Raw genomic sequence first — 15,022 nt, forward strand, 5'->3', positions numbered from 1 at the left:
TATATTATCATATAATATCTAAAGATAGCTGTTGCGTAAAACTTTAAAAAATGTGAAATAAACTGAGCTAATTATTTAGATTGTATTATGATAATAAGCCATTCTCTCTACTTATACTGAGGTGCATTAAATTAATTAAATCCAGAATACCATAATGTCTGTTTATATATAAACAGATAGTTTTAAAAATCACGGTATTTTTTGGATTTGATTCCTTAATTTTCTCTGACTTTAGAGAAATGTTGTATGAGGATGCGTTCCAATATACAGTGGAGAAAATAGAATTTGCCTCACAATGTGCTGATCCAATATTTTGTAAATCTGCAAACAAGTTTGTGCGGTACAACTTTTGTATCCAAGCACATATAATTACTGTTACAAACAACAACTTTTTAGATTATAATATAGCAAAATTAAACTGCGGAACATTTAATAAAACCATAAAATGTATAATACTTGATATTTGCGATAACAAGTAGAATTAGCCTCATCGATAATTATTTTCAGTTTACTTGTATATTTTGATCTGGTGATACGCATTTGTGAGTTAGTTTTTTATTATTATTTGTAAGTTAAACAAAGACTGTAAAATCAGTGCTCATAAAGTTTTTAACATTTGGTTTTTGATACCTTAATTTGAAATGGGACGTGGTAAGCGTTTAACGAATGAAGAATTAGCAGTAATCAAAGCATACAAAGATTCAGGCTTCCCAGCCGGCATCTTCACGTTGTTTCAACGTTGATTTTTGGTTGAAGCGTTGTTTCAACGTTGGTTAACCAAATCTCAACGTTAAAATAACGTTACTATTTAAACGTTGCTCAGTAAACGTTTTTTCAACGTTATTTCAACGTTGATAAAAAACCCCGTTTTTAAATAACTATGCATTGTGTTGGTGTTTAAAGTAAAATAAATAAAGCCCAAAAAGTAATTGAAATAATCTTTTAGTATGACACGAAATCGGTTAATAATCTTTCAGTATGACACGGAATCGGAAAAGTTTCCAATAAAAAAAGTTAAATTCTCTTCTGGTATTACATCTATTTCTTAAAGTTATTTTCTTTTAATTAATGGGCTAAGGAAAGAGTTGTTATAACTTTTTCATTTCCACAGAAAGCAAACAGGATTGTGAAAATTTTGAGTTCACAACCACAGAAGAAAAAAGTGACAATGAGGATGTTGATTTTCTTCGAAAATATAAACAAAGAAAATATAAACAAAGAGAATTTCCTGGTTATTTTCCAAGTAGGTATTAGTTTATATGCTGGAATTATCATACATACATACATACATACATACATACATACATACATACATACATACATACATACATACATACATACATACATACATACATACATACATACATACAAACATACATACATACATACATACATACATACATACATACATACATACATACATACATACATACATACATACATACATACATACATACATACATACATACATACATACATACATACATACATGCATGCATGCATGCATGCATGCATGCATGCATGCATGCATGCATGCATGCATGCATGCATGCATGCATGCATGCATGCATACATACATACATACATACATACATACATACATACATACATACATACATACATACATACATACATACATACATACATACATACATACATACATACATACATACATACATACATACATACATACATACATACATACATACATACATACATACAAACATACATACATACATACATACATACATACATACATACATACATACATACATACATACATACATACATACATACATGCATGCATGCATGCATGCATGCATGCATGCATGCATGCATGCATGCATGCATACATACATACATACATACATACATACATACATACATACATACATACATACATACATACATACATACATACATACATACATATATATATATATGAAGTTTATTAAAAAATCATATATACATTGTATATATGATTTCATATATACAATGACATGTTATCATGTCGTTGTATTTATGAAATATATATTTTAATGGTTTGTGTAACTTAATTTTACTTTAAATTTATAATTTTAGAGTCAAAAATTGATGCGTATGGAAAGAACCTAAACCTTGCCAAAAGTTTTTCCAAGAAGATATCAATTCTTCTTTTCAAGATAATGGTTATTGTCTCATTAAATTTATTTAATTAATTTAAAATAACATTGTGTTATTTTAAAAAAAAACATACAATTATAATTTAAAGTGTAATATTCAACTGATAATGATACAAAGTGATGACAAAGCTTTTTTAATCTATGTGTTTTAAGTTCAATTTGTATAAAGAAATTAGTTAAAAACAATTTACCACACAATGAAGTTAAGAAAAATAGAAATAAACTACAGAAATTAGATAAAGTTGATAAGTTTCCAATATCTGAAGGTAGTATTATATTTTATATTTTAAAGTAAATTTTTATTTAAATTTATTTTTTTTTTGTAGAAATATAAAACTCATATAAGATTTAAAAGTTTTAAAAACTGAAAAATTTCTTTACTATGCAAATACTAAAATTATTTTGTAAAACTTAACAAAATTTATAGAGTTTCAAAGAAAAGTGTTGTATCTACTTACCAATGTAAGAAATGAGATGCGAAATCAAAACAGTGACTGAGCCTGCTTCTAATAGTGAATTTGTAAGCCAAATAAGGGTTATTTTATCAGTAGTGGAGTTCACTGAAGTGGATAAAGCATTAGATGTTGAAAAAGTGCACTCATCATGGGTGAGTTATAATAAGTACTTTATTAAATAGTTATTTAGTTATTGAACATTACCCTTTAGTTAAAAAAAGATTGTTAAGATGGACAACAGCCCTTAAAAACATTAAAAAATTCTTGAATTATATAGAAAAAAATTGTCTTGGAAAATACTAGGAACTTGGAATTTGTCCTAGAATAATCCTGGATCACTTTATTAAAATTTGTCTTAGAGATCTGAAATAGTTCAATGTTTTGATATCATATTTGACCCAAACCATAATGTTAGATTAACTTTATGTTTTTTGTAGGTAAATCAGCTACAATTTATTGAAGGAACATCTTCAAAAGATAGAATACACAAAATTATGCTGAGGTAATTAACTGATAGCTCTTATCACATTTATAATTACTTTTTACAAAACTTATTCGTGTAATAATTTTAGAAAAAATTTCATAATAAATTCAATTTAAATATTTGAAAAATTATTTATTTATAGTTATTTCATAGTTACATTATCTTTTAAAAATTTAGAATATTTTCAAACAATTTTATGGCCTCAATGAATATGAAAGACAAAGATGGAAAAATATGTTTTAAGAACACTAATTTATATGGCATTGTTAAAGGTATATCTTTATAAGTTATGTGAAACTTTTCCATTCATTATTTAAAATCTTCCTTTTTTGATTTTTACTTAATATTTTCTTTTTTTTTACAGCTTCTACTGTTATATACGATGGAGCGACAGAAACTTTGATTGATGGAATATTGTCTGACTTCCTAAAATACGCTCATTTAGAAAAGGTGGCAGTAAAGAAAAGAAATTTGTGTTGATTTTATTCAAATATATGTAAATATACGTAATATTTAAATATATAAATATCATAAACAAATGTTATCTTTTTCTTTACTAATATATGTCTAACTAAACTTAACTAAAAATAGTCTAACTGTAGACTGAGTATATTTTATACGCTTAATATAGATTGATAGCCCAATAGACACAATTAATTGAGTCTATTGAAGATTGATTTAACGTTGATAAATCAACGTTGAAAAGAGTTGTTATTCTAAACGTTGTTTCAACGTAAATTCAACGTTCTTATAACGTATTTTGCGTCGATTGAACGTTGATTTAACGTTTGAACCGAACGTTGATTTAACGTTGATAAATCAACGTTGAAAAAAACTTTCATTCTAAACGTTGCTTAAACGTAAATTCAAAGTTAGGTTTCAACGTTAACTCAACGTTATTTCAACGCTGTTTGCCGACTGGGTTATCTAATCGGGAAATTGCGAAGAAAATTAAAAGATCTCCAAAAGTGGTTAACAATTACTTCAAGATTGGCGTTAATTATGGAGCTTATAAGGGAAGTGGTGGCAAACGTAAAATTGATAATCGTACTAAACGAGTTATTGTACGTCGTGCTGCTGCTCAGCACATGACTGCATCTCAAATTCGTGCTGATTTACAATTACCTGTATCTTTTCAACGTGTGAGACAAATCTTACATGAAGATCCATACACAGTTTGGAAAAAGCGTAAACCAAAACCAAAACTTACTGCTCGTCATAAAAAAGTTAGATTACAATTTGCGAAAGAACACATGTCTTGGCAAGAAGAGTGGCATCAAGTTCTCTTTAGTGATAAAAAAAAGTTCAATCTAGATGGTCCTGATGACTACAATATTACTGGCACGATCTTCGAAAAGAGAAAGAAACTCGGATGAGTCGTAACTTTGGGGGTGAAAATGTTATGGTTTGGGGGGCTTTTTCCTTTGCTGGAAAACTTTCACTGGCATGAATTTCAACAAAAATGAATTCACAGGACTACATTGACTTATTAGAAATAAGTTTACTTGAACATGGTGAGGAATTGATGGGTGAAACTTTCACTTTCCAACAAGATAATGCTACTATCCATAATTCAAAGCTTACAAAAGCTTGATTAGAGAAAAAAATATTCACGTAATGGAATAGCCCGCACGTAGTCCAGATCTTAACCCAATTGAAAATCTATGGGGAATACTTTCTAGAAAGGTTTATGAAAATGGTTAGCAATTTGAATGCACCTTGGAGCTGAAAACTTGTATCAGAGAAGCTTGGAATGAAATATCTATAGAAACTATCCGAAATCTTGTGACTAGTATGTCAAACCGCATATTTGAAGTCATTAATAATTCAGGAAGCTATACTAAATACTAAATGAGCGTAAAAACAAAATATTTTCTTTATTTTTTGTGTATAACGTTAATGAGGCTAATTCAATTTTCTCCACAAATTAAATACTTTTAATTTTTTTTCCATTTGGAATCAATTAAACATACCAATTTATAAACTATTGAGTTGTAGTAGAAGTAATAAGAAATAAAGTAGATTTCATAATTGTTTACCTGCGATTTTTGTTAAATTAGAACAAAAAATAAAGGTGAGGCTAATTCTATTTTCTCCGCAGTAGTTCATTTGGTATACTTAAGGCAAGGTGATATTTAAACTATAGATCTTGTTAAGACAGCTTTATTCTTTAAGAGCTAGCTGGAATATATATTGATCGAAATTTTTAAATCTATTCCCTGCAGGCACAATGACGTTGAAATAACGTTGAAACAACGTCGCAAACCGACCATATGCATCATTGAAACAACGTTGAAATTTGGTGGAATTGGAAACAAAATCCGACGTTGAAAACCACGACCTTGAAACAACGTCGATGAATACGTTGTTTCAACCTTTGTTCTAACGTCTTATCGACTACATATCAACCATTTTTCAACTTCGAGAAGGTGATATTTGGTCGATATATTGTCGATAAGATGTTAGTACAACGTTGAAACAACGTAATTTCAACGTTGAATTTCGGTTATATGATAACAATATTACATCCAATTGGATATAACTTATATCCTATAGGATATGAAATTGTCTCGACTTGCGATCAAATAACATAATAAAAAAGCAATATTTTGCGCTAAGAGTAGTGTATGTCACGTAAATTAAAAAGCTACAAAAAACTCTTTTCATGGAGGATATATAAGAAAAAGAAAGAATGTTAACATAATGTTAACATTATAATGTTAACATTCATGTTAACATTAATTTTAACATTCTTTCTTTTTCTTGTATATCCTCCATGAAGAGTTTTTTGTAGCTTTTTAATTTTCATGAAATAAACTACTCTTAGCGCAAAATATTGCTTTTTTATTGTGTTATTTTATCGCAAGTCGAGACAATTTAACATCCTATAGGATATAAGTTATATCCAATTGGATGTAAAATATAAAAAGAATTCTTTTACGTTTTATACTAACATACAATTTTATATCTTAATCTCGTCATTTACGCGCCGACCACCACCATTTGATCTGTCAGGTGCGTATTTTAACAAATTCATTATTTCTTTTCTAATTTTAGCAACTGTAGCAGTCGCTTTACTTAACATGACGCTATCTATAAAAAAAAGTATTGCCTGAGAAATTTGCATAAAATACAGCAAGAACTTCAAAATAAAACAGCACCGAAATATCAAATTGTGTTTTTCAATAATAGATAAATATGGCTTACCAACAACAACCTTAAAAATGTTTGTGCCTTCAAACTTCTATTTACCCTTACTGCCAGCCATATTAAACTTTGATTGTAAACCATTGGTCATCAACCTACATGATACGTTATTATTATTATACATTAAATATTGATACAGTATCAGGGTTTTAGCTAGCCCAATTGCACCGAATATACCGGGGAATTCCCAATGGGTTTGAAATTCCCTAAATTTAATGAACTTTTTTTTGCAGTAAAAGTTCAATTTCAATTTCAATAAAAATTCCCAAAATTCAATGCTAAACAACTTCAAAACAAACTATAATAAAAAAATTTTAAAGATTTTTTGAAGCTTTGAAAAAAAAATATTTGAATTTCTTAATGGTAAAATAAAATTACTTCCTTTAGCAACTAACCTTTCCATCACATTTTTTGTATTTTTCTTAATGGTATCACCTCCAAATTTAGAAAGTTTGTTAACCTAGAGGTTTAAGAAAATAATTCACATTTATTTCATCAATTTATAAAGTCCACTTATAAAAAGTTACAAGTAGATTAACAAAATGTTAAAAAACAAATAAAACAAACTGCAAAAAATAATGGTTTGAAAAAACCTACCACTTTAAATTTCATCTGGGAATCGCTTAAACTACAATCATAATCACTAAATGACTGTATCAAATTCATGCATGGAATTTCTGGACTCTTTGTCATGATATTATTTGCATTACTGGAGAGAGTTTTCACTAACATCTCTTTCATTTCTGCAAGAGCACATATAACTTTCTTCTGAAATTCTAATTGTAAAGATACAAATAATAGCTTAAGCAACCAAACAGCAATCAATTTCTAAAATCATTGAAACACACAATTAAAAAAAGTGAATGTATGCCAAAATAAATATCAAATATTTTACATACTTTCCTCAGTAAGTGGAAATTTTCCACTTAATGATGGATCTTTTCTAGTTGTTTTTTTTATAAGGCAATTTAATATGGGTGTCTCCGGCAAAAGAAGTTCTTTTCTCTTCTGTGGAAAAACACACGAACCACCTTGGCTTTGCACTATATTGAAATCATCTTTTTCCTCATAAAAACCCTGCCATTGTTGATCGAAATGTTTTTTAGATAATAAAGTAATGTTTTTTAGATATTAAAGTATCATGTTAACCTATTATGTTAAAAAAATAATCAATGTACTAATAATAAAATTAAATAAAAAATGATGCCAAGTCAACAACAAATTTAACAAGTAATAAAATCACAAAAGTATCTAAAAGAAAGCACTGGTTCTAAAACAATTTGCATACAGGCAATCAATACCTTGAGCCACAGCATGCGAAGTATGCATAAGAGTTGTTATTTTTTTCTTTTTTGCTTGATGTACAGGAATAGACACTTGCTTACTATTCTGTTTGTTATTTTTAGTTGGAGTTTGCTTTTTTTTCAATGAGAATGGAAGTGGTTCTTCTAATAGATAAAAATAAAACTGTTAATACTTGGATTTAATATTCTTTTTTAACTTTATTATATTGAATACATTTAAACAAGTCAATAAATATAGCAAACATCTTTTATCAGCTTAAGAAAATAATTACCATATTCTGAATCCGATTCTACCTGAGTATCACTGGTAGTTGCAAATTCTAAGTTATCACACAACTCACAATCTAAAATTAATAATTTAATTTGAAATTATAATTTAAATATATAATATAATATAGAATTCAGCCTACTTTTCCGCAAACTTCTTTGGCCTACTACTTGCCAAACACTAAAAATAACATATACATAGAAGAAGCTAACTAAAAAAACAATGAAAAGACGTTATGATTATCAGAAAATTACCTCCACGACATTTTATTTTCAATAGCTTAAACCTGTGCCAGTTGGCCTGTGGTTCACGCTATTCATTGAAAAAATTTATTACATTTAATGATGATGGCCAGTACAAAAAATTCTCCTTTGCCCAACATTCTGGCACTGTATCCTCTATTTCTTCTCCATTTTCTATCCAGACAGCTCGTATGTACATTTTTAATGACATGCTATACTTTATTTATCTGGAAAAATTTACTTTAGAAAACAACACTTTATACTCATTTATAAAAAATTTATTAGTGCAAAACAACATAAGAATGCAACTTTAAATTATAGTCTATGATATGTTATATAGCTGCCTAGTGAAAATAATATTGAAATTAAAGTGTTAAATCGTTTTACCATTAAAAAATTATTAACATTTTACAATAACTTTAATGATTATTTTTTAAATACAATTTGATAATAAGTTAACTATTTAGTAATTTTTTATTTATTTAGAAATCATGAAATGCTTTATTAATTAAATTTAAAGATTAAAAATCAAGACAACTTTTTAATTGTTTTATTTTTATGCATTTCTATCATTTACCAATACATTATTTCGAGTTATATATATATATATATATATATATATATATATATATATATATATATATATATATATATATATATATAATAAAAACTGAGCAAAGTTTGATGCGTTAATTTTCTACCAAACAATATCATGGACTAAAGGAGCAAGCACAAATCCATTTTTATATGACATGCATACAACTTTCCTGGAAAAATCTGCTTTATTTATTATACATTTGTCAGACAAATAGTTTTTTTTAACCCGAACAATATTCAAACTCTTGGAATCACACGGATTGGTAAAAAGGCTTGATAATTCATTATTTCTCAAAACATCACAATCACAATAACCATTTTCATACAAAGATTTGACATGACAAAACTTTCCATTAATTAGTAAAAACCAACAGTCTTTACCTCAAATAGAGCAAACAGTCTTTATAGACTTGATCGAATATACTGAACCACAATTTTCCAGCTCTTCACTGCGTTTTACAATTTGGGCTAACGGATTATGAGCATTTTTAACAAATCTTTTGATCATTTGCATGTAGTTTTCAAATTGAAATGCTGAAATATCATCAAGAGAACAATCAAAATTTTCTGCATCGTCAACAATGTGAAGCAAGTTGTGCACGTTGTAAGTGGAGAAAGTAGGTCCAAAATATTGAATAGCAGAAGAAACATAATCAAAAACTAGTTTTCGTGCATAGTCAAGCATTTGAGGAGTACTGTTGCTTGCATTTGAATCTAGTAAGATATTAAATGCAACTGATAATTTAAGGAAGTGTGTATAAACACCCTCATTAAGAGTATTTTTCAACACAACACAACCAGTATACAGTAGAAACTGTCGACATTCAGTGGCTTTCCATCTTTCCCATTCAATCACCGTTCTTGGCTGTCTTGAAAATTCTGAAGGCATTTTCCCATTTAAAATTGACAAATGATTTACAATTTCACTTATTTGCAAACGTGAAAGTCTACAAGGACGAGGCCCATCCCCAATAAAAAACTTAAACATCCTTTTTATTACTCCAATGCAGACAAGATGCATGTAGTCTAAAGAAAAACACTTCACACACAATATGTTATAGTCTAATAACGGTGTTCGTTTCAACTGATGCTTTTCATATAACATTGCAGCAAAGTCAACATCTGTTCGCAGAGGACACTCCACAACATGAAAGACTACCCATGCATCATATGAGCCTTTTATTGTACAACGCTCACAACTAAAATAACCTGTGTGTGATTTAATACATTTTACAAATGCCCTAGCAGGAGCATCACAAATAAATAGCTTAATGGATAATGTATAATTTATACCATTAAAGATCAAACCATTAGTGTATAGGTCTTTATATTCAATTAAAAAGTCATTCAAAAAATCTTCTACTGAATTTGGTTTTGACTGTCCGCAAAATAGAGAAACAATAAAAACTTCTGACTTCCTAAAACTGCAAAGAATAGGCATTATAGTTGTACTAGTAGATTTAAAGAGTGGTAAACCATCAATATTAACTAGAAGCTCAATCATATTAGAATCATAAGGATTTTTCTGAAGTTTTCGCTTAATACCACATTCAATTCCTAAATAAACATAACTTCCCCCACACTTTGAGTAACAATTAACTGATCGAGGAGTTCGCATTAGTGTGCGTGCATCAAGACGAAGATCATTATGTCCATTAGCTTTTAATATCAAAAGAAGTTCATTAACACAATCCCTTGAACATCTGTTACGTGTTGCCCAGGAAGCAAGCACTGAGCTTAAATTGTTAGTAATGTTGAGTTGAACATTAGCATCTTCATCCTGTAATATAAAACTGCTCAAACTAGATCTTAAACTGTTGGTAATGTTGAGTTCAACATTATCATCTTCATCCTGTAATATAGTCTGAATTAAATTCATAACCTACTATTGTAGTAGCCTCACAGTTAATGCTGCTACTACAAACATCTTTATTTAATGAAACTGAGCAATCAATATCAATATTGACATTAACATTTTGGGGTGCAATAACAATAAAAATTCCAATATTGCAAAAACTTGGATAAAAGATTTTTCTGGGTAATGCTCTCTCTCTCTCTCTCTCTCTCTCTCTCTCTCTCTCTCTATATATATATATATATATATATATATATATATATATATATATATATATATATATATAGGCGCTAGTGCACTTTCGCACCCCCCCCCCCTTTTTTTATTGCAGATTATTATAGAAAGTTTCATGCTGATTCAGAAAAATATAAAAACATAGACTTGAAAATTAACGGAAAGGGCTCTATTTCGAAGTCAAAGTTGTATCCCACTAAAAATCTTATTATTCGCCTTTTTTTAAAAATCTTTTTCAAAACGCTTTCAGTTTTAACGAAAATTAATTACCGTTACATTGCGCAATAAGCAGACCTGGTTTCAATTAGCCTTTGTATTACTATTTTAAAGTATTATAACGAAAGTGTTATAACATAATGAAATTAATAGAAGATTTCAAATAAAGGTTAAACATAGAATGTGAGAATGTAGACAAATTGATGAATAATTATTATTGTATTGCCCTATCCCTATCCCTATCCCTATCCCTATCCCTATCCCTATCCCTATCCCTATCCCTATCCCTATCCCTATCCCTATCCCTATCCCTATCCCTATCCCTATCCCTATCCCTATCCCTATCCCTATCCCTATCCCTATCCCTATCCCTATCCCTATCCCTATCCCTATCCCTATCCCTATCCCTATCCCTATCCCTATCCCTATCCCTATCCCTATCCCTATCCCTATCCCTATCCCTATCCCTATCCCTATCCCTATCCCTATCCCTATCCCTATCCCTATCCCTATCCCTATCCCTATTCCTATCCCTATCCCTATCCCTATCCCTAACCCTAACCCTAACAATATTGCGCTCTAAGTAGCGCATTGCGCTCTACGAAGACACTTCGGAAAAACATAGTTTAACGACTTTTTTAACGTAAAAACTATGCTGTTAATGTATTACTTTTGTGAGCTAAAAGATCATTAACTTATTTTTCTCAAAATGGCGAATATTACGGTTTTTAGTGGGATTTTTTACAACTTTGACTTCGAATTAGAGCACTTTCCGTTGGTTTTCAGGTTCATGTTTTTATATTTTTCTGAATCAGCATAAAATTCTCTATCATAATCTGCAATAAAAAGGGGGGGGGGGGGGTGCGAAAGTGCAATAGCCCCATATATATATATATATATACACACACACATATATGTATAAATAAATATAATTATATAATAAATTCATATTTTATATTTATATCATATAATACAATTAGTACAGTATAGTCAAATATTAATACAGTATAGTCAAATATACTAACATATATAGTATTTAATGAAAAAAATTTATTTAAATACATTAAAAAAATTTTTTAATACATTTACCTAGTTCAAACAAACTCTAAAAATAGTTCAAGCAAATTCAACATATAATCCACACTGATGAAATATTAAGTCATCAAGAAAGATTGGTTTAATATTTATCTTACTGACTGCATCACAAGTTAAGCAATGTGGTATTTTTTGTTTAAATTTATTAAATTCAAAACCTCATAAAAAGCACACCAAATAACTAGAGTCTAAATACAATAACTAGAGACTAAAGTCACGCATGCGTATTTAGTTCTAGTTTCAACGGTCGAACAAGAAATATAGACGTTGAATTAACGTTGAATCAACGTCAAGTTAATCGTTTTAAACGAATTTTCAACGTTGATAAAATGTGGATTTTTGGTTGCATGACGTCGCGACTAAAAATCGACTGTTTATCAAAGTTGAAATAACGTCGTATGCCCACTTGGTTGCTTTTCTGATGCAGTGGATTGTCTTAACATTCAGAGATTCCCCTTTCGTGTGACAAAGAAACAAAAAGTGATATGCACCGAAGAATGTTTCATATTACATAAGATATAAATACATTTTAAATTACTGTCCGCAAATATACAGTTTATCTGTAATGTAAAGAATTGTGGGCAAACACGAGTGTTCACGTACTCGAAACCCATTGCTAAAGTAACGATTAAGGTTTACTCAATATCTCTGATTTATCATAATTAATAATAGACCCACTTTAAACTGATTTATCATAATTAATAATAGACCCACTTGAAAAATTAAATAACGCACAAAATGTTATATAAATAGCAACATGTAATTCCTACCGCTGCATATAATCTGATGAATATGTCGAGACTAATCAACAGTAAATTAGCAAAAGCAACATCTTAACAACGTTTTTTGAAATATGACTGATCCAATACAACAGAGACAATTTGCGGAATCAAAATAGAGCATCCCGCCATCGGAAATTGCGTAATTGCGTAAATTCCGATGTGAGAAATAGTTTATAAAGGTGACTCTGATGTGATGCGATGGTGAGGAATGGTATCACATCGGAGGTGCGATGTAGTCCGAGGCCGATGGGGAGAATTTCACGCACTCTCCGATATATTTCGAGATTTACGCATTATAGTACGATATTTTCGCGTAATATCGCAATAAATCGTATTAAAAGTGTAAACTCATAATATTGTGGTATTTCCGATGTATTTATCTATAATTGTGAAGTTTTCGCAAAATTACAGCAAAATTTTGCAAGCCACCACAAACCATCAGAAAATATCGGAAATTAAAAAGATTAAACCACATCGGAGTCACCTTTATAAACTATTTCTTACATCGGAATTTACGCATTTACGCAATTTCAGATGGCGGGATGCTCTAATACAAAATAGATAGCCGAACATTTTTTACCATTTGAAGCAGCAACACCTCTCAACTATTTAAAATGCTTTGTATATCACACAGGTGGGGGACTTAGATCTTTCTAAAAAATTAATTGATCATTTGTTTGGTTTTTGATACAGTAACGATAGAAATCCACTCTACTAAAACTATTTAAAAAAATGAGGATGTTTTGATCGCTCATATTAAAGGGCTTTGAGCCTTTTTTTACCAACTCATCTGAAAGGCCTGGCAACACCGAAATTCCAAAGAGTTTGGCAGTAATTCTGTTTGACATAGGATTCTTCAACTGCATCTGAAGTAGTTCGGTATGCTTAATGATTTAAATTTATAATTCAAAAATTTTCAATTCGAAACTTTAAAAACGTAAATAAATTCTTTAACACTTCTAAAGTCATATGTGATATGTGAAAAAGATATCGCGCTACTCAGTTTCAACATGCACATCCTTAGTGAAATTTACTTCAGAAAATCATTCTTTCTATTTCTTGCAAAGACTTACCTTCTAAAAGAAAGTCAATACAAATTATTTTTACATTTTTTCTGAATTTAATTTGAAAGATGAAACATAAGTAATTTTAGTTGAACATTTTGTGACTCAAAATTAACTACTAAGATAATATTGAAAACAAATCCATGTACTTACTCCAAGTTCTGGAAATAATAATAATCATTCAGAGCTCAACTACCTATTTGTTTGAAAATATTTGATGAAAATCATTGAACTTTTAAAAAAGAGGAATGAAAAAATAAACGTATGTATTTTTTTTTACAGAGATTATGCACTATACATTTACAATTTGATGATATTTTTCAATACAAAAGAAACTTTTCTCTGGTTTTAATATCATTTCATAATGACAAAAACTCATTAAACTTTTTAAATTTTTAAGGATAAATTACTTTAGCGTTAAGAGCATTTTTAATTTCTGAGTTTCTTTTTTTTATGTGGCAATACTACATGTGTCATAAATGTATTTTGATCTACAAGAGACACATATAAGTTTAAACCAATATAAGTAGAAAAACGAATCCAAATTATTGCTCTTTCTTCGCTAATTTCATCTAATTGTAATTTTGTAATAATCTCTCCTATTTTTTTCATATATTTTCTCTCTAAAATACCTTAACACGGTGTTCTTCCACAAGTAAATTTTTCGAGGGCAACTCTATTTGAGCACCCTAAATTTTTAATTACAAATTTTGTGCTTCCTTTTTAATTACAAATTTTGTGCTGGATAACACAAGCAAAACTTATTTTTTCTAAGCCTTTTTTAATCGCTATTTTTTTTTTAACAAAAGTTCTCTAAGAAGATGAGGTAAGACAAATTTACTTTTGAAAAATCTTTCGAAGATTCTATAGAAAGCTCTTTTGAAATTTCTTTTAAATATTCTAAAGAAAGCTCTTTTGAAGATTCTTTTGAAGACTCTATTGAAGTAAATGATTGAAAACAAGACGTTCTCACCGAAGCGAAAATAGTTTATTTGTAGAGAAATGCAAGGGTGGTTTTGAAATTGAATACCGTAAACGGTGTTCAACATCAAAACCA

At 29.2% G+C, this 15,022-nt stretch overlaps 3 pseudogenes; 1 reads left to right on the forward strand and 2 right to left on the reverse strand.

Annotated features, from left to right (window-relative positions):
• The first annotated feature begins 2,303 nt into the window (after positions 1-2,303).
• LOC149886222 (uncharacterized) lies at positions 2,304-4,477 on the forward strand (annotated as a pseudogene).
• Positions 4,478-6,063: 1,586 nt separating this feature from the next.
• LOC149886223 (uncharacterized) lies at positions 6,064-8,333 on the reverse strand (annotated as a pseudogene).
• Positions 8,334-8,819: 486 nt separating this feature from the next.
• LOC149886224 (uncharacterized) lies at positions 8,820-14,577 on the reverse strand (annotated as a pseudogene).
• Positions 14,578-15,022: the final 445 nt, after the last annotated feature.

This window comes from Hydra viridissima, unplaced genomic scaffold, assembly GCF_058129835.1.
Source record: "Hydra viridissima isolate aposymbiotic clone 2 unplaced genomic scaffold, HvirCarnegie_v1 scaffold_7, whole genome shotgun sequence".
NCBI classification, from domain to species: domain Eukaryota; kingdom Metazoa; phylum Cnidaria; class Hydrozoa; order Anthoathecata; family Hydridae; genus Hydra; species Hydra viridissima.